General features: G+C 43.7%; 1 long non-coding RNA gene across 1 annotated transcript in view; it reads left to right on the top strand.

Annotated features, from left to right (window-relative positions):
- The window catches only part of LOC112396604 (uncharacterized), a 34,667-nt gene extending 17,400 nt beyond the window's left edge, over positions 1-17,267 (top strand). Inside the window, exons 2-4 of the long non-coding RNA XR_003002599.1 lie at positions 12,144-12,318; positions 13,828-14,056; positions 17,176-17,267. This is a non-coding gene — a long non-coding RNA (uncharacterized LOC112396604). The remainder of the gene's footprint in view (positions 1-12,143; positions 12,319-13,827; positions 14,057-17,175) is intronic.
- Positions 17,268-18,220: the final 953 nt, after the last annotated feature.

Here is an 18,220-nt window from a genome sequence, read left to right as displayed (position 1 = left end):
TTATTTTCTGACTATTTGATAGTTCTTTTGTTTCTTCCTCTCTTGCTGTCTTCCTTTGTGATTTGATTTGTTTTTCTGGTGGTATGCTTTTATTCCTTTCTCTATCTTTTGTTCAAATACTACAGGTTTTCCCTTTGTGATTTCCATGAAGCTTATCTAAAACATCTTATAGTTATAACTGTCTTTTTAAAGCTGATAACGTTGATTTTTTAATAGAAATAATTTATAAACTGTAGAGAAAATCCTCAAATATTTTAAACTCCCCCTCTTCCTTATTAAAGGAATCAAAGAGGTCTGTGTGATGGCTGGTTGGTCATCCAAGCTGGAATTGGGAGGCCCCAGGCTCTCAGATAGACCAGGATAGCTGGAACTGTCTAATACCTCTTGAGTAGATATGTATAAGCCTAGATATTAGCTAATCGCTGGTCTTCATCTCCATCTTCATCTTAAAAAGGATGTCTCATCTTTGCTCCAAATCATGTGAGTTTTGCCCTTGATTAAAAGATGTGTCACTAGAGTCTATACAGTAGTTGCTCCATTTCTTGCCAACCTTAAAAGCTCTTCCTAAAGAAGGCAGATTCTTATTCAAGATGGCAAACTGAGGATATATGTTTGTCTCTTTTCATTGCTTCATTAAACTAATAGCCAACAAATAATTTAAAAAATCAAATAAATAAAAGTAAAGGGACTTCCCTGGTGGTGCAGTGGTTAAGAATCCACCTGCCAATGCAGGGGACACGGGTTCAAGCCCTGGTCCTGGAAGATCCCACATGCTGTGGAGCAACTAAGCCCGTGCACCACAACTACTGAGTCTGCACTCTAGAGCCCGTGAGTCACAACTACTGAGCCCACGTGCCACAACTAGTGAAGCCCACATGTCTAGAGCCCGTGCTCCACAACAAGAGAAGCCGCCGCAATGAGAAACCCGTGCACCACAACGAAGAGTAGCCCCCACTCGCCGCAACTAGAGAAAGCCCGTGCCCAGCAATGAAGACCCAATGCAGCCGTAAATAAATAAATAAATAAATAAATAAATAAATAAAAATAGATAAGCAACAAGCATATGTAAAAAAAAAAAAGTAAATGGAATGGAGGTATCAATAGATGAGATATTTTAATTACTATTGCAAGTTGGGAAAGATAAGAGAGGAGGAATTTGCAACCCAAGGTGGGAAAATGCAGTGAAAGAGGGAGTGTTTTGCCATGGCAAACCCCCAAAAGTTGTGACCTTGTTAGCAGGTAGAGAAGGGGGTGCTGAAGCACAGTGTTTACTTAAAAGTCTGCCTATAAAAGCCTGTGCCCACTGGCTTCCCATTCCCTCTCTCATGTCTCCATTTGAGAGCAGGTAGCTGTAATTTACGTCCTGAATAAAAACTGAGAGGTTTTTTTCCCTAAAGAATTTGAGCATGCAAGGAAAACCGGGGGCTACTAACATGTGTGTCAATGCTTTTCAGTTATGTTTTTCTTCTTTTTCTTTTTTAAAAATTTTTATTGGAATATAATTGCTTTACAATATTGTGTTAGTTTCTACTGTACAGCAAAGTGAATCAGCTATATGTATACATATATCCCCTCATTTTTGGATTTCATTCTCATTTAGGTCACCACAGAGCATTGAGTAGAGTTCCTTGTGCTATACTGTTAGGTTCTCATGAGTTATCTATTTTATACATAGTATCAGTAGAGTATATATGTCTATCCCATCTCCCAATTCGTCCCCCTGCCCTGCTTTCCCCCCTTGGTGTCCATACATTTGTTCTCTACCTCTGTGTCTTTATTTCTGCCTTGCAAACTGGTTCATCTGTACCATTTTTCTAGATTCCACATATATGCGTTAATATACGATATTTGTCTTTCTCTGACTTAACTTCACATTGCATGACAGTCTCTAGGTCCATCCACATCTCTACAAATGACCCAATTTCGTTCCCTTCTATGGCTGAGTAATCAGTTATGTTTTTCATCCTTCCTTCTAAAATCTTGTTAATGGATAAACTCTGCTATATATACACAGAGATTTTACTCAGTCCTCCCATTCAAGAGAAAACTAGTGGTAAAATTATTTCGAAGTTATACTTTTATAGCCAGACAGAATATGAATCATTGTCAACAAAAACGAAGACTTTTCAGACATTCAGTGGCTCAGACATTTTTCTTATGCACTATTTCTGGAGAAGTTATTTGTGGAAGTCCTAGAAGGAAATGGATATGAGAAGCATTCAGGCAGAATATGTGGGATATAAGGGAGACTGAAACTCTGGATCAACCAAGAGAGTGTTTAGAAACTCTGTGGGGAAAAAAAAAAATCTACATCCTAAAGCCAAGGTCCAAATTTGAAGCAAACAAACAAACAAAAATGCTGATGATTTTTGAGGAATGAATAGCCTGTAAGAAGGAAGAAGCCATTAGATCTAAACTTCAGGATCATTTGGACGTTAGAGAAGGAATTGCAATCCCAGGACATTGCTTGGCCCTGTAGTGATCAATATTACATAGACATAACAATATAAGTGTTCCTTATTTGTTTTCAATTTTTAAAATCAACATGTATACAAAACACAGATTTAAACATCGTGGAGATGGGCGTTGGTTAGGTCTGCTGCCTTGGTCAGCCCTTAGCAAGAAGTCCCTTGGGCAGCAGCAGAACTCTTGTGGGTTCTTAAAAAGAAGAAATCTGACCAGGACGGATAGTAAGTCTGTGTGACAGTCATGGGGAAGTTTCTTTGTCTTGTAGGGAAGGGGCTGGAGTTAGGATATTAATGATGTGCTTCTGGCATTAGCAGGAAATAGAAGCCTGAGTGGGAGGAGATTCAAGACTCCCCTGATCTGGTGTGACCCTCATCCGCGTTTTGAGAGATAAGAAAGGCCCTGGGGAGCTGGGTTCTCTCTCCCTTCTGCTGTGTACTTTGCCCCAATAGCTGGACCATACTCTTTATCAGAGACAAGAAAATGTTTACTATCACAATGAATACATGTCTGAGTATTTTATGTCTGCTGATCTATTAACCAATGGGGTATGTGATTTCTCACAATAAAAGTTTCAGGTCAAAAATTAAACATCATTAAGTTACAGTTGTCCTTTTAAGAAATGTACTCGTTACACAAATAATACTTGTTCGTTATAAAATTGGAAAATACGTGTAGAGGAAAAGAAATATTCACTATAATCTAGCCTTGTAGGCTCAGTTGTTTCCACTGTTGTTTGCTGATCATCATTATACAGAGAGCTTGTTAAGAATCCACACTTCTGGTCTCTAATCCCGAACTACTGAGTCGAAGTTCCCAAGTGTGAAGCCTGAGAATCTGTGTTTTAGAAATTCTGGTGCAGCAAGTTCATTGATTTTGTAGATTCTACCACTTTCTCTGTTTGCAAGTAATTTTATTTATTTTTATAAAAATTTGGGCTAATATTGTATATTACAACAGAACCCCAATCCCAGTTAAGCAAAAAGAGTTTACTGGCTCCTGAAACTTCTAAGGTTGGTTCTGACTTGGAGAACTACTCAATCCAGGACATCTGCCACCTTTGCCATCTTTAATTTTTTTTGGAAGTTAAGGCCCTTCTCTCCCTTAACGACTCCAGGAAGAAAAAGTTCAGGTGTCAAGGGAATGAGGAACTTAAATTTGGTCTGATTCACTTGTTTGGCCTACGTGGTTTGGAGTCAGCACCGCTTGAAACACGTGGAGTTGTTTTCCTATGAGAAAGGGAAATTCTGTTAGTGGAAGAAGGAGGGGATGGACATGGGCTAATCAGACAAAAACCACCTTTATGCAGCACACCGCACACTACACTACACAGGTTCTGCTTCCTGCTGCTTCCACCTAATATGTACTCATCACTTTTTCATGTCATCAAGTATTCTTTGAAAATCGGATATCTGATTACCACTTAATATTCTACTTAATACTAACACTGTATTAGTTATCTATTGCTGCAATACAAATTACCTCAGAATTTAGCAGCTTAAAACAACAAATTTATTATCTCACACAGTGTCTGAATCTCAGGAACCTTTGAGTGACTTAGCTGGGTAGTTCTGGCCCAGGGTCTGTCATGAGGTTGCAGTCAAGCTGTCAGCTGGAGCTGCAGCTCTTGAAAACTTGACTGGGATTGGAGACTCCTCTTCCAAGCTCACTCACATGGCCATCGGTTGTAGAGTGATCTAAAAGAGGAGAGAGAAAAGAGGGGAGGGGAGAGAGACAGAGAGACAGAGACAGGGAGACAGATAATGCACCCTTACCTGAACTCTCCCTCTTTCTCTGTCTCACTCTCCCAGATCACTGGTTCCTGCTTTCTGGCATCACCTCTCAGATAAACTCCTTGCACCAAGTGTTTAACTCAAGGTCTGATTTCAAGAGAATACTAAATAAATCAGCAGGGTTTTATAATTATGTAGCAATCATCTTGTTGAATTAACTGTGAAGTCCCAGAAAAGACCAAGGATTCTTTGCTATTCTATGAAATATGTGGGACATTGTATACATTCTTTGTCTTATTATGCTTTTGGATTAAGAACCATCATTTCCTCATTTCCTCTACTTAACACATTACAACAGGCTACGTAATAGATGCTAATAGAAAACATTACTTCCCAGATAGGAGTTTTCTAAGCTATGTGTTTCAAAATTCACAAGGGTTTTCCTCCAAGAAAAAGAAAGTAGCTTAGATCCGCCATATGTAGCATCTTCTCTCTTGAGAAATCAAGGCCTCTAGGTCCTTTGGCAGGCAAGGTCATTAGGGAATGAGATACCGCCATTTAAACAAGAAGGGTTTACCCTGGCTGCGGTCCTCATTGGCCCAGACCTAGAACATGCCAAAGCTACTACTCAGGACAATTTCCAGCTTGCCGATGTGTCAACAAAGTACAAAGAACAATCTGACGTCTCCTGGGCTGACCATGTATCAACCCTTACAAGTTTACATAGAATCCAATTGCTTGAGGAGTGACTTTAGAACAAATCTCAGTTACCCTGGGCATATGGGAGAAGGGGAGGGAAGACATCTGTTCCATCAATGCCCTTCATCCTCTTTGTACATGTCTTTACAAATTATGGCTGTACCTCACTTTATGCAATAGAAATCTACGTGAAAAAATTGTGAGTTCATCAACATGTTACCACTGTTTAAAGTCATTATGCTTATCTCTAAACGCAAATTGTACACATTAATTATGCACAGATTTTTGTATGTAAAATTTTTTTAAAAATCACTATAAAAATGGAGGAGAAGGAAGAGGATGTCCATTTACTCGTGCAGAGACGGGATAGTTTCAGATTTAGATTTTATCCTCATTAAAATTCTCAACATTCAGAAAGGATGCTAGCCAGTCGCCCAGAACAGCTGTCAGTTAAAATATTTGTGACAGAACTAAACTGAAAATACAATCCCCAAGGGACTTGGTAGAACTGTAGTTATAAATTTACTGTGACTCAACGTATATTGAAAGGTTAAGGTGAAATGCATATACAAATGCTAATTTTTAAGCGCTGAACATTTTGGTGAAGTGAGAAATCTATCATGTAAGGAACCCCTCTAACTTCTGCTTGGATTTTTAAAATATTGGATTACATGGTGAGTCACTGTTAGTACCTCTATTACTGAAATGAATTCACATAATTTTAGCTAAAAGCAGAAAAACCTTGGGAGTCTAGTAAGTGTAGCATTAGAGTAGGCAAGGGAAGATACAGTTTTTTAAATGTATATATTTATTTATTTATTTGACTGTGCTGGGTCTTAGTTGCTGCACGAGGGATCTTCGTTGCCACATGTGGGATCTTTGTTGTGGTGTGCAGGATCTTTTAGTTGGCAGCATGCGGGATCTAGATCCTTGACTAGGGGTCGAACCTGGGCCCCCTGCATTGGGAGTGTGGAGTTGTACCGCTGGACCACCAGGGAAGTCCCAAAGATACGTTTTTTTTTTTTTGCATGGCTGATCAAAATTTATTTGTGTGTGTGTGTGTGTGTGTTTACATCTTTATTGGAGTATAATTGCTTTATAATGTTGTGTCAGTTCCTGCTGTATAACAGAGTGAATCAGCTATACATATACACATATCCCAATATCCCCTCCCTCTTGCGTCTCCCTCCCACCCCTCTAGGTGGTCACAAAGCACTGAGCTGATCTCCCTGTGCTATGCGGCTGCTTCCCACTAGCTATAGGTTTTACATTTGGTAGTGTATATATGTCCACGCCACTCTCTCACTTTGTCCCAGCTTCCCCTTCCCACTCCCCATATCCTCAAGTCCATTCTCTATGTCTGCGTCTTTATTCCTGTCCTGCCCCTAGAGTCTGTCATACAGAGTAAAGTAAGTCTGAAAGAGAAAAATACTGTATGCTAACACATATATATGGAATCCAAAGATACATTTTTTTTTTTTGAAGTACAGTCTTAAAGAAATTTCTCAGACTTTACTACTTTCAAGGAGTATCTGAAGACCCCAGATTAAGGCTCACTGGTTTAGATCACTTTTCTATTTCTTGGAAGTCTCTCTGGGTCATTTGGTACCAATCAAGGCTAGGGCCCTGGTAATTCAAAATTATCACCCTTCCTTTTTTTTTTTTTGCATGGCTGATCAAAATTTATTTGTGTGTGTGTGTGTGTGTGTTTACATCTTTATTGGAGTATAATTGCTTTATAATGTTGTGTCAGTTCCTGCTGTATAACAGAGTGAATCAGCTATACATATACACATATCCCAATATCCCCTCCCTCTTGCGTCTCCCTCCCACCCCTCTAGGTGGTCACAAAGCACTGAGCTGATCTCCCTGTGCTATGCGGCTGCTTCCCACTAGCTATAGGTTTTACATTTGGTAGTGTATATATGTCCACGCCACTCTCTCACTTTGTCCCAGCTTCCCCTTCCCACTCCCCATATCCTCAAGTCCATTCTCTATGTCTGCGTCTTTATTCCTGTCCTGCCCCTAGAGTCTGTCATACAGAGTAAAGTAAGTCTGAAAGAGAAAAATACTGTATGCTAACACATATATATGGAATCCAAAGATACATTTTTTTTTTTTGAAGTACAGTCTTAAAGAAATTTCTCAGACTTTACTACTTTCAAGGAGTATCTGAAGACCCCAGATTAAGGCTCACTGGTTTAGATCACTTTTCTATTTCTTGGAAGTCTCTCTGGGTCATTTGGTACCAATCAAGGCTAGGGCCCTGGTAATTCAAAATTATCACCCTTCCAATGCCTATCTTGTAACCTAAGATCATAAAATAGTCTCAGAGAGAGGGCCCTGACCATTGGGAGATGAGTTCATAGTTGAGTCCATGCTGGAGGTAACTCTTTACCAGGGGATTCTGCAGAGAAAATGTTTGATTAGCGTTTTTAGACTGAAATTCCCCTTTGTGAGGTCAGAGTTGGCCTGTCTGCTGCTCCTGCCTATGCTGGGGCCTGATCATAAGCCGGCAGTAGGTCATAAGGAAGCTTTACTTCAAGCCTGAGACAGATAAGTTTTAGTCTTTCCGCTTTTACACGCTCCCTTCCCCTATCTTCCCATGCTCCCACCCGCACCTCCAGCCCCACCATGTACACACCACACACATATTTGGGCCTCTCTCCAGTAGAGGGAAGTAAGACATCAGAAGAGCCCTGAATGCAGTCCTCAGCTTCTTTCTCTCTCAACACACACACACTCACACTGTTTGTCCTTAGGATCAGGAATGGACCGAGGACATCGTTTGCTAAGCCCATGTCTACAAAGCGCTTTCTCATTTTTGACATCTAATGATTCCAGATGTGGGTTATACCTTGGAAAGAGCTAAATATTAGAACAAACGTGCTCCCTTCCTTTTCTGATCTTTTCTTTCTCATTGAAAGGGCTAAATGTTGAATTCACAATTTTTATATTTTAAAAATAGATCTTTATTGGAGTATAATTGCGTCACAATACTCTGTTAGTTTCTGTTGCATAGCAAAGCGATTCAGCCATATGCATACACATGTCCCCATATCCCTTTCCCCTTGATCCTCCCGCCCATCCTCCCTATCCCACCCCTCTAGGTCATCACAAAGCACAAACTCTGCAGGCCAGAAGGAAGTGGCAGGATATACTTAAAGTGATGAAAGAGAAAAACCTACAACCAAGGTTACTCTACCCAGCAAGGATCTCACTCAGATTCGATGGAGAAGTCAAAAGCTTTTCAGACAAGCAAAAGCTAAGAGAATTCAGCACCACCAAACCAGCTTTACAACAAACACTAAAGAAACTTCTCTAAGTGGGAAACACAATTTTTAGCGTGAAGCCAAGGTTATCTTTCTCTAGAACAAACACTCAGATTTTTAAGTAGTTGGCCTTGGTCCTTAAAATTTGAGTTTTCTTTCCTTCCAATCCTCCCTTTAAAAAGTATCCATAAGAAAGATGTTTTTTGCATTTTGGGTAGTTAAATTTAGGACAATAATAATTCAAAAAACGTGTGACTGTATCTTGGTCAATAGGGCAGCAGCTGGAATTCCAGCATAAAACTCCTCAGGGGGGCAGATGCCATCTTGTTTCAGCAGCTTTTGTTTTGTTTTGTTAGCTCTATGGCTGTTGACAAAGAATCAGTTGCTGTAATTTGATATTGAATAATTTTCAGGGTTAATTTTCTTCCTCTTGTCTCTCACTTTTTTTTTTTTTTAAAGTTTGAAGTCATTGTAGGAGGATTATTAGATACATCGTCCCAGTGAGGACGCCGCCGTCCCAGGGATTCTGCTTCCATCCCAAGGACAGCTCTGCTGCACTGTGCCTGTCACTTTCAGTGCTCTTCCTACTGACCCTGAGTCCCCTATGTTCCAAGGTTAAATGCTTGAGAAAGAACGTGATAAAACAGCCTAGAGAAACTTAAAGTTTTGAGCTCTCTGTTCTCTGGCCTTGGACCCAGTTCCCCTGTAGGATCTTGAGTTTAGCGGGCCTCAGAATTGACAAAGACGTGAAGCTAACCGGCCTTTGTTTTCTCCTTCTCAGAAGAGTCTTCTTTCCCCAGGTTCCTGACCCTCTAGCTTTCTCCAGGAATCTGAAGTTCAGTGACCGATCACAGCTTAATTAATGATAGTAGTAAGCAGCACTGAGTATCTCTGGTGTTGAGCGCACGCACTCGCTATGTTAGATACTATCTCATTTAATCCTCAAGGAAACAGTGCAGATTATTATGTTAATTTATGGATGATGAGGCTGAGGTTCTGTGAGGTTCAATGGCTTGTCTAAGATCATTCAGCCATTAGAGCCTGGATTTGACTCCAGACTTTGAAGTGTGTTCCCTGCAGGACACTGTGAGAATGATCACATTTCTCGGGGGCTGCAGGACAAGTACCCGCATGCAGCATAATTAAGAGTCGACTGAGATACCGCCTTTGATCCAGGCTGTGCCATCACTTAGGTGTGTGACTGGGCAAGTCTCCTAACTCTTAGAACACCAGCGTCCTCCTCTACAAGGTGAGGGGTTCAGCCACATCTCAGGCCCCTGCTGTGCCAAGGCTCTGGTGTCCCCCAAGTCTAGACACAGGAAGGAAGGAGGCATTGCATCAGTAAGCTCCTGGGCAAGGCGAGGATTAAGTAGTGGAGGGAAGGCTGACCAGGTTTTCCTGCATTCTTGAAGGCTTAGATGCAGGCTGGACTCGGATAACCTGCTCATGTAGATGAATGATGTGTGCCTGACGCAGGCTGGGGACAAGTCTGAGTGAATCTCCAGGGATCGTTGTCCTTTGGGCTCTAGTCAGTGGAGTGAGAGCTGGAGGCCCTGTTCTGAGCCCATGTCCTTCTCCTCCCCTTTAGTGCACCTGGCCTTGACCTGAGGTCCCCAGAGGCCTCTGTACCCCTCATGTGGGAGTCGACAATGCCAGGGGCAGGGTGTAGGGGGGGAAGGAAGGAACTGATTGGGATCTGGGCTCCACCCAAATGGATTCCCCTACTTGCCATTGGGAGCCAGAGCCTTCTGCTACCTGGAACCTCATGTTCCTGTGCTAATAAGGTCCTCTTCCCACTCTTCCCAGCGCTCCTGGCAGTGCAAGGGACTTACCTGTACCTAAGCTTTCTTTTTTTTAAATTAATTTATTTTTATTTTTGGCTGCTCTGGGTCTTTGTTGCTAGGCGTGGGCTTTCTCTAGTTGCAACGAGCGGGGGCTACTCTTTGTTGCAGTGCATGGGCTTCTCATTGCGGTGGCTTCTCTTGTTGCGGAGCATGGGCTTCAGTAGTTGTGGCCCATGGGCTCAGTAGCTGTGGCTCATGGGATCTAGAGCGCACGCTCAGTAGTTGTGGCTCACAGGCTTAGTTGCTCCGCGGCATGTGGGATCTTCCCGGCCCAGGGCTCGAACCTGTGTCCCCTGCATTGGCAGGGAGATTCTTAACCACTGCGCCACCAGGGAAGTCCTGTACCTAAGCTTTCTGCATCCATCCATATAACTCACCAAGAAGAACTTTTTCCCAAAGCCTGTATCCCATGCCTACAGGTTGCTCTCTGAACACCCAAGTAACAATAAAACTGTTACCAAACTAGGTTCATTTGCCCGATGTGCAACAAGCCAGACATTGAGATGCTGAGGTTTGCAGCAGAGAAAGGGTTTATTCATGAGACAGCCAAGTGGGAAAACGGGAAAACAAATCTCAAATCGGCCTCCCTGAAGGCGAGGAGCTTGGGATATTCATGGGATAAAGCTGAGGTGTGGGGAGTGTGAGGGAAGGTGATTGGAAATAAGAAAAGGTTGAGGTAATCATTGTCCTGTGCAGGTGCAACTAAGCTACAGGCTTTTCTCATGGGCTACATGTTCAGAAAACGGTGGTGTTAGCACCTTCTGAGGGTGAGTTTTGGGCCCTCTGATGTCAAAAGGTCATGGAACGGAGGCTCGTGAATGCCCAGTTGGAGGGTTGGTGGTCTTAACCAGTCCTAACTGGCTCGAGCTCAAATTGGACACAGTTGATTCCAAGTTCCTGAAGAACAACTTGGGCAAACAAACGTCTTATTGTTTTGGCTATGTAACACTTGGAGTGTTTTGCAAGTTTTTTGTAGCGACAGCTAAAGCGAGCTTGGTCAGTGAAGGCAGGTTACAGGTTTAATGGATTCTAACTGATAATTACCCTCCATTTCAAAGCTACCATTTGTTGAAGGTCTAAGTCCCAGGCATTTTAATAGCAGCCTTAGGTACGTTATCTAACTTGACTTATTCCTCACCACCCTGTGAGTCAACTAGCATTACCCCATTTGCTTCTGAGAAAACTGTTGCTCAGCTACCCAGCTAGTAAAAGGCAAACCGGTTTTCCTGATTGAAAGAAAAACATTGCCTTCCCAAGGCTATTTATCATGACCTTGCTTTCTTAGCTAAAAGTTAAAACACACATTCTGATCAGATACAGTGTACACCGGGACCCTCTCATAGAATATCTGAGGTCATTATTGTCCCAGATGAACTGGGAGACGTGTTCATACTCGTAATTCACACTGACCTCTTGTCCCATCTCCCACACGCCCCAGTTCGGTGGGTGGGTATCAACCAGTCATTAGGAAGGAAACAACATGATGAAATAAGTCATCCCAGTCAGGCTGCTGTGTTGGTTGTGTTTTGTTTTCCTCTGTGGGGTGAACAGGGAAGGGCCTCAAATCATGGAGTAGCTCGAGAATTTTTTTGGTTTTCCTGTTACTGTTTTTAGGTGGAATGTCAGCATATGTGATTGCTAATTTGACAGACACTCTTTCTTTTCCTCTTTCTTCCTGAGCAAGGACCCAAAGGCCCAATTTTCCAGCAGATTCAAAGCCTACCTCTGTCTGCACTCTTCTTAGTACAGCACCATGTGGTTGCCTGTTCACTTCTTCTCTTTAATAATAGACTTTGAAGGTGACTAACCCGAAAGAAACCTCCAGTTGGTGCGGTTTCTGGCTGAGAGGGTTTTCTGATTCCTCTGAAATCACACACCAGGTGGGCATCCACCTGCTCTAGGAGTGAGTAAAGTGAGTCCTGGGCTTAAGGAGAGCTGGTGAGCTTCCCAGCTGGGGAGGAGATGATAGACCCGGGGATGCTGGGACCTCTCCACCCCCACTTAGTTATCTTTTGGTTTATACCCGAGGCAGGTGGCCCAGGCCCTGAGGTGTCTTAAAGTAATAGCTTGATGGTCTGCTCACCAAGACCGCCGTCCCTGGACTGACTCCTGGTCTCTTACCGCCGCAGGCTGAGACCTGTGCCCCTCCACTTCCCGTGTTCAGCTCTGACCCCTGGGCTCCTGCTTCTGCTCTGCGGCCTGAGGAAGAGGAAGCATGGGAAAAGGAAGGGTGATGCCCTGGAGGAAACAGAAGCTCTGCAGAGTCTAGGGGCTTAGATGACTGGCTCAGCAGTTCTCACTGAGGTAGGGAGTGGACATTCTGAGGGTAGATCCTGGATCTTAAATATTGGGGAATCTGAGGGTAGAAGAAAGGGTACGGGAGAAAAGAAGAAATCCATCAGACCCATAGGATCTGGTAAAAGAGGTCCCAGCACTGCAATTAGGGGACCAGTGTCCCAGACCTAGGGAAGGGGGTGAGGAGGGTGACCATGAGGCTGCCCTCACGTCAGATGAAAGACTCTTTCTTTTATACCAAGTTACTAACCATAGATTTGTTAATCTTCCACTGCACAAAATACTCGAATTTTCTGTCATCTTTGCTGTTCGCTCATTTCTGGGCACCTTTTAACATGGTTGGAAGAAAGGGTGTGAACACATCATAGCCCCCATGCCCAGGCATATTTATTCTTAATAAACCACCAAGACCAAACTCATGGTGGGCACAGGCAACTTTGCCTTTGGTCAAGTCTCTGAAGCTGAGTTTCCTCCTAGGAAAGTGTGGGAGAAAATACCCGCCTCACCTTTCACATACAGCTGTTGTGAGGATTCAGTGGGTTAACAGATTGTTCATTTATGTTTTTTTCAACAGATATTTACCAAAAGCCTACTCTGTGTCTACCCTCCTCCAGAGTTTGGGGGTTCTCAGTGAACAAGATAGACGAGGACTCTGATGTCAAACCACTTACATTCCATAATGCATCTGTGGTTTTCAATATTTTTTTAAAAAAATTTAAAAGTTAGGTGCAATTATAACCATACCTGGAAGTCCACTATGTAAAATAAATAAAAAGGAATTAAGAGCAGGGACTTCTTCCAGCGCCGGTTTCCGGTGAACTTTGGGAGTACTGTTTGAGAACTACTTCTAGAAATTTCTTCACATGCACTTAGCGTGTGAGAACGCAGTGACTCCCGATTTGGCAAATACTGTGTGTGTAGGTCCACCCAGACCCCCTATGCTGGCTAAGACGAGCAGCAGGGCCCGCAGGGCAAAGGGAGGGAGTAATCATCGGTGAGAGCTAGTGAGAGCCGCAGCCAAAGGAAAGGCTGCCCGTGGCCATTGTGGCTTCGGCAGAGGGATGTAGCTGCTGCCAGACTGAAGCCTGGTCGGAAGGGGCTCTATCGCTGCATCCTCCCTCCGTCAGTCTCCTGCCAATGCGCTTCACGGGTGGAATCCATCCAGAAGCTGGAGGCAAGGAACCCCTCCTCATGCAGGCACAGAGCAGGGTGGGGCGAACGGAGAACGCCTGTGACAGTGCCCTGTGGTGTGCCCTGCGTGTGCAAGGTGCTGCAGATACGAAACAGGCGAGCCGTGGCCCCGTTCTAGAATGCAAGTCAGTCACTCCAGGGGAGCGTGATGAAGACTAGTGCTGGCTTAGAATCACGGCCTAGATGAAGATCAAATGACAGCTCAAAAAGAGTCTAGAAGTGGGAATCCTTACACATAATATGGCTTCTATGCAACAGTAGCCTCTGAACCAAAAACCTGATATTGATATGCGATACCGTTCTTGTCTTTTTTTTTTTTTCTGACAGGGTCCTCTCAGGGAGATGCAGACAGTGAGCCTTAGATACTCAGCAACCTGGTCTCCTGGTCAGTAAAAACTGCTGTACTAATAGCATTAAAAGGTGTCTTCAATAACGTAGTTGTAAGGAGGAGGGGCATCCCTCCACTGCACCCCACCCACGTGCCACAGCAGCTCATGACGTCCTGTCGGCTCAGAGCAGCTGCAGCTGTGCAACACGTGATAAACCACGAAGCAAGGTAGTACATGACATCTGCTACTTAAATTGTGGAACCTAAGCCGCAGCTCAGTGGGTTTGGCACACATGGGGTGGCCGTGTGTGTGTGTGTGGTGTGGTGTGGTATGAGATTTTGAACACTGAAAACGAAGATAAACTATGTGGTTGTATGGATTCCCTCCTGCATTAGATGATTCCCTTCTCATCTCAGTGCGTCTCCATCATGATGGGAGTAGATGTGGAGGTGGGTGAGGTAGGGCTCCTGTCACCCTACCCAAGCACTGGTTGCCCCTGTCCTGCAGTGACTGTCAGAAGGCAGATGCCAAGAAGCCCAGGGGATCTGCCAGTTCCCTGACCCCCTGTGGGAGCACCTGCCCGGCAAGAGTGGACAAGTTTCATCCTAAATATTGTTGCCCATTCTCAGATTGAAACTCCACTGGTTTCAATTGCTATATTTAAAAAGGATAACCAACAAGGACCTACTGTAGAGCACAAGGAACTCTGCTCAGTGTTATGTGGCAGCCTGGATGGCAGGGGAGTCTGGGGGAGAGTGGATACATGGATATGCATGGCTGAGTCCCTTTGCTGTGCACCTGAAACTATCACAACGTTGTTAATCGGATATACTCCAATAGAAGATAAAAAGTTAAAAAAAAAAAAACTCCGCTGGGATTGTTAGGAAAAATTGAAATAAATTCTCAAATAGAGGGATGAAAAGAATTGTTTTTCGTCAGAAAAGGTTTGTTGATTTTTTTAAATGCCAGCAAACTTGTGGCCAAAGCATCCAAAAAAGACTCCGAGAATCCATGATTCTGACGTGATTTTTGTAAGAATTTGAAACTAAGTCATTTCGTTGCGATAGGAAGGTGGTTCACTGCCCCTCTCTAAGAGTCAGCTCTTTAAGGAAAAGGGAGCTCACACCTATTTTGGCAACATCCCTCCGTGCCTGAGACCCTGGGAAGGTGGGGAGGTTTCAATGAACTTTGTTGGCTCCCTTTGCAAAGCAAAACTGGACAGGGATGGCGTTTGCAAGTTCCTTTCTGAACAGCAAGTAAGACAAAAAGATCAGAAAGTTCCTTTTGGCACATAGACTGTTCTAGTCTGACTTTGTTCTCAGAAGCTGCTGTGTTTCTGTTCACCTGACGGTGCTTTTTAAACGTGCACAAGAGAAAAGTGATCCAGCTGGGGGTGGGGAGGGGAAAGGAGCCCCAGGAGGTGGCAACAGTGTACACGCAGTTCAGCAGCTGAGCCAGCACGGCCAGGAGCATGAAGGGTGACGGCGTGGGTTCTCGGGGCAGATGAAGCCTCTGCTCAGCTTCCGTCCCGGCTGCTCCGTGTGAGGAGAGCTGTGGTTCCTCCTTGTCACTAGGGACGTGACAGGAACGAGGTGCTTTGTGTTTCCGAGGAAAGAGTTCAGTGAACCCATCTGCAGTTTGTCTTCTGAGGTTCCTTATCAAGTAGTCAGAGGCGGCATGCTGAGAGTATGAGGCTTGCTGATTGTCTTTCTGTGACTGTGTAAATGGTACAAGTTTTCTGAAAACTGGAGGTTTAAAGGGCCGGTTTTATTAATGGAAAAACTGGCTGGAAGAATGCTTTTGGGGTTAAATGCCAAAACACAGCTTCCTTCTCTTTTCCCCTTTGAATGGAGTTGACCCACTTAGGTACTGAGAGTTGAAAAATGAGCCATTTGAAACTGCAGCTGGGCCTGCCAGAGAGGGAGGATGGCTGGGAGCCCCTGGCTCTGGGTGCAGCAGCTGGGGGAGGGGGAGGGGGAGAAGCAGGGCACTAGCATCTTCCTGCCCAGATTTTCTTCACATGGTAGTCCCACCGTTAGCACAGAGGAGGGAATACCCTCCCCGCCTTCCTGTTTCTCTCCACACACATCCACACCATTGATGCTGCTTCATGATCCATGATGCCTGGATGCTGCTCCACCATTAGTGTGTGCCTTGGGCAAGTTACAGAACTTCCTGTAAAAGGGAAGTCATAATAGTCTTTAGGCATTCTGAGGATTCCTTGAGACAATGCATTGAAAGCTCTTAGAACTGTGTAGAAAACAGTAGGTTCTCAGCAAATGCCAATAGAAATCAGGGCTCCTTCTGCTGCTAAGCCCTTTTGATTTCCCCGAGGCCCTTTGATCACTGGCTTGAGGGTGAGGCGATCCTGGGTACAAACAGCTAACTGGGAAGTGGAGAAGAAGAATTTGTCAACAGAATCCTCTCCTTTCTGGAAGCTGGTGAGAAGGTCAGTGACAACAGCTGATTAGGAGACCATAGTAAGCATTGAGGATGTAGTGATAAGGGACCCTTGTTTCAATGTATGCTGTTGATCGTGCCACACAGAGGTGGTACTTAGGCCCACAGATCTGTAGAGGATGATAGGTAAGAAAGAAGTTACCTAGATGCAGAGAGAAGTACATTTAATGAATAGCAGTGGACAGTGAGGGAATAGCTGTAGAAGGTGAGGATTAGCACCCAGAATCGTGACTTGAGAAGACTTCATTTTGGCTTGACCTGAGGCTGTAGAAATGACTTTACTTCCCCCAGGAGAACTGGGAACTGAACAGAGCGAAACTGGGAAGAGTTGCAGGACTTTGTAGGGAGAGTTTTGAGATGGAAAGGGTTAAGGCCAGAGATCAGGCAGAGGAAATCATTGCTGTCACTTTCACCATCAATAGCAAATATTTGCTGACTCTCTAGACAATTTTTGTCTCATAAGCAACACACTCATGGACTTTGAAACCAAACTGTTTACATGGAACAACCCTACTTGTATAATGTGTTTAATTTTTCAGATCATAGTGAAAGCTTTTATATTCTAAGTGACTGACTGAGGGGATATGCATGATGAATCTGCACCGAAGAGAAAGGCATAGGAGAAATAGGGTAAAGGTTACAACGTTAGTGAGGTCCTGGCCCCCCAACATGAAATTCTCCTTTAGCCCCTATGGCAAAGATAGTGCAGTGTGTTCACCAAACTGTATACGTTCAATTCCTGAGCAAACAAGAAAATCACATTTCCCACCAGGCGCTCTTGCATCTAGCTGGGACCCCAAGACTAGTTCTGGACAATAGAATATTAGTAGAAGTGATACAGCCACTCACGTTTCCTAGATCTTCTGCTCTTCTTTTTCCTTTCCAGGAGGCAGAGCCACAGATGGAAGGAGCCTGGATCCCTGAGTTAAAGCTTAGAAGAAATCCACCTGGGAGAGCCACCCAATGAACATCAGAATGTGAGTGGACTAGAAATAAAACAGCTGTGGCTTGATGAAGTTTTAGGGTTGGTTGTTGTAGAAGCTAGTGTTAATGATCCTCAGACAGCCAAAATAACCAATATTGGAATCCTATTATTAGAGTAACCATGGTGTTTTGGAGCAATAATAATTTCTTTTGCCTTAAGATTTTGGGAGGTTCCTGTTAAAGTGCGAATATAGAAGTATAATATATTAAGTGATTGAAATTCACGATATTTGCTGCAGTCAGAGACACATGGAAAGGCACAGATTTGTTCATTTATTTATTCAGTGTTGAACAGGTGCCTACTATGTGTTAGGCAATGGCTAGATGCTAGAGGTACTAACAGTTTTTCTGATTGGTCGTTTGTGAAGGGCTTGTTTATTGGGATAGAGATTTTTTAGATCTAAGTGAGAAACATCCACTCTCTGGGATGTCTCCTTCCTAGTTTTTGTTCCTCAGTCACACCCAGGAAGGGCAAGGGAAGAGTTCCAAACTATGAGCATCTGAGCTTACCCTTTGTGGCACAAGTGGAGACAACTCCCTGGTAGAGAGGCCCTGGCCTGGGAGCAGGGAGGACAGGAAATTCTTGTGCACCCAAGTCGGTAGGAGAGGACTCATTTATGTTAAGATAGGCAAGATAGGAGCCGGGAGGACTTATAGGGAGCTTGGGATTCCTTGGAATTAGAATCTGTTAGAAGGTCTTGATGTCTAAAAATGATCATTGGTATTAAAATAAGCAAACAAAAGCAGTGCGATTCTTTTCCACCTATAGATATATGTCCTCTGGAATTCTTTCTGCTTTCTTAGTATGGTGGAGATTCTGAACAATGGGGTGAGGGGCTGAAGCAGAATTCTAAAATATCATGTGAGCAAATTCCATATTTATAGAAAGAGATAAAAAAATCACCTAAGCATTGACATTTGTTTCACTTTTACGCATGAAGTCCTCC

Source organism: Neophocaena asiaeorientalis, unplaced genomic scaffold (genome assembly GCF_003031525.2).
Source record: "Neophocaena asiaeorientalis asiaeorientalis breed wild unplaced genomic scaffold, Neophocaena_asiaeorientalis_V1.1 scaffold57, whole genome shotgun sequence".
NCBI classification, from domain to species: Eukaryota; Metazoa; Chordata; class Mammalia; order Artiodactyla; family Phocoenidae; genus Neophocaena; species Neophocaena asiaeorientalis.
The sequence above is the reverse complement of the archived record's forward strand: the minus strand, read 5'-3'. Positions and strand labels throughout refer to the sequence as shown.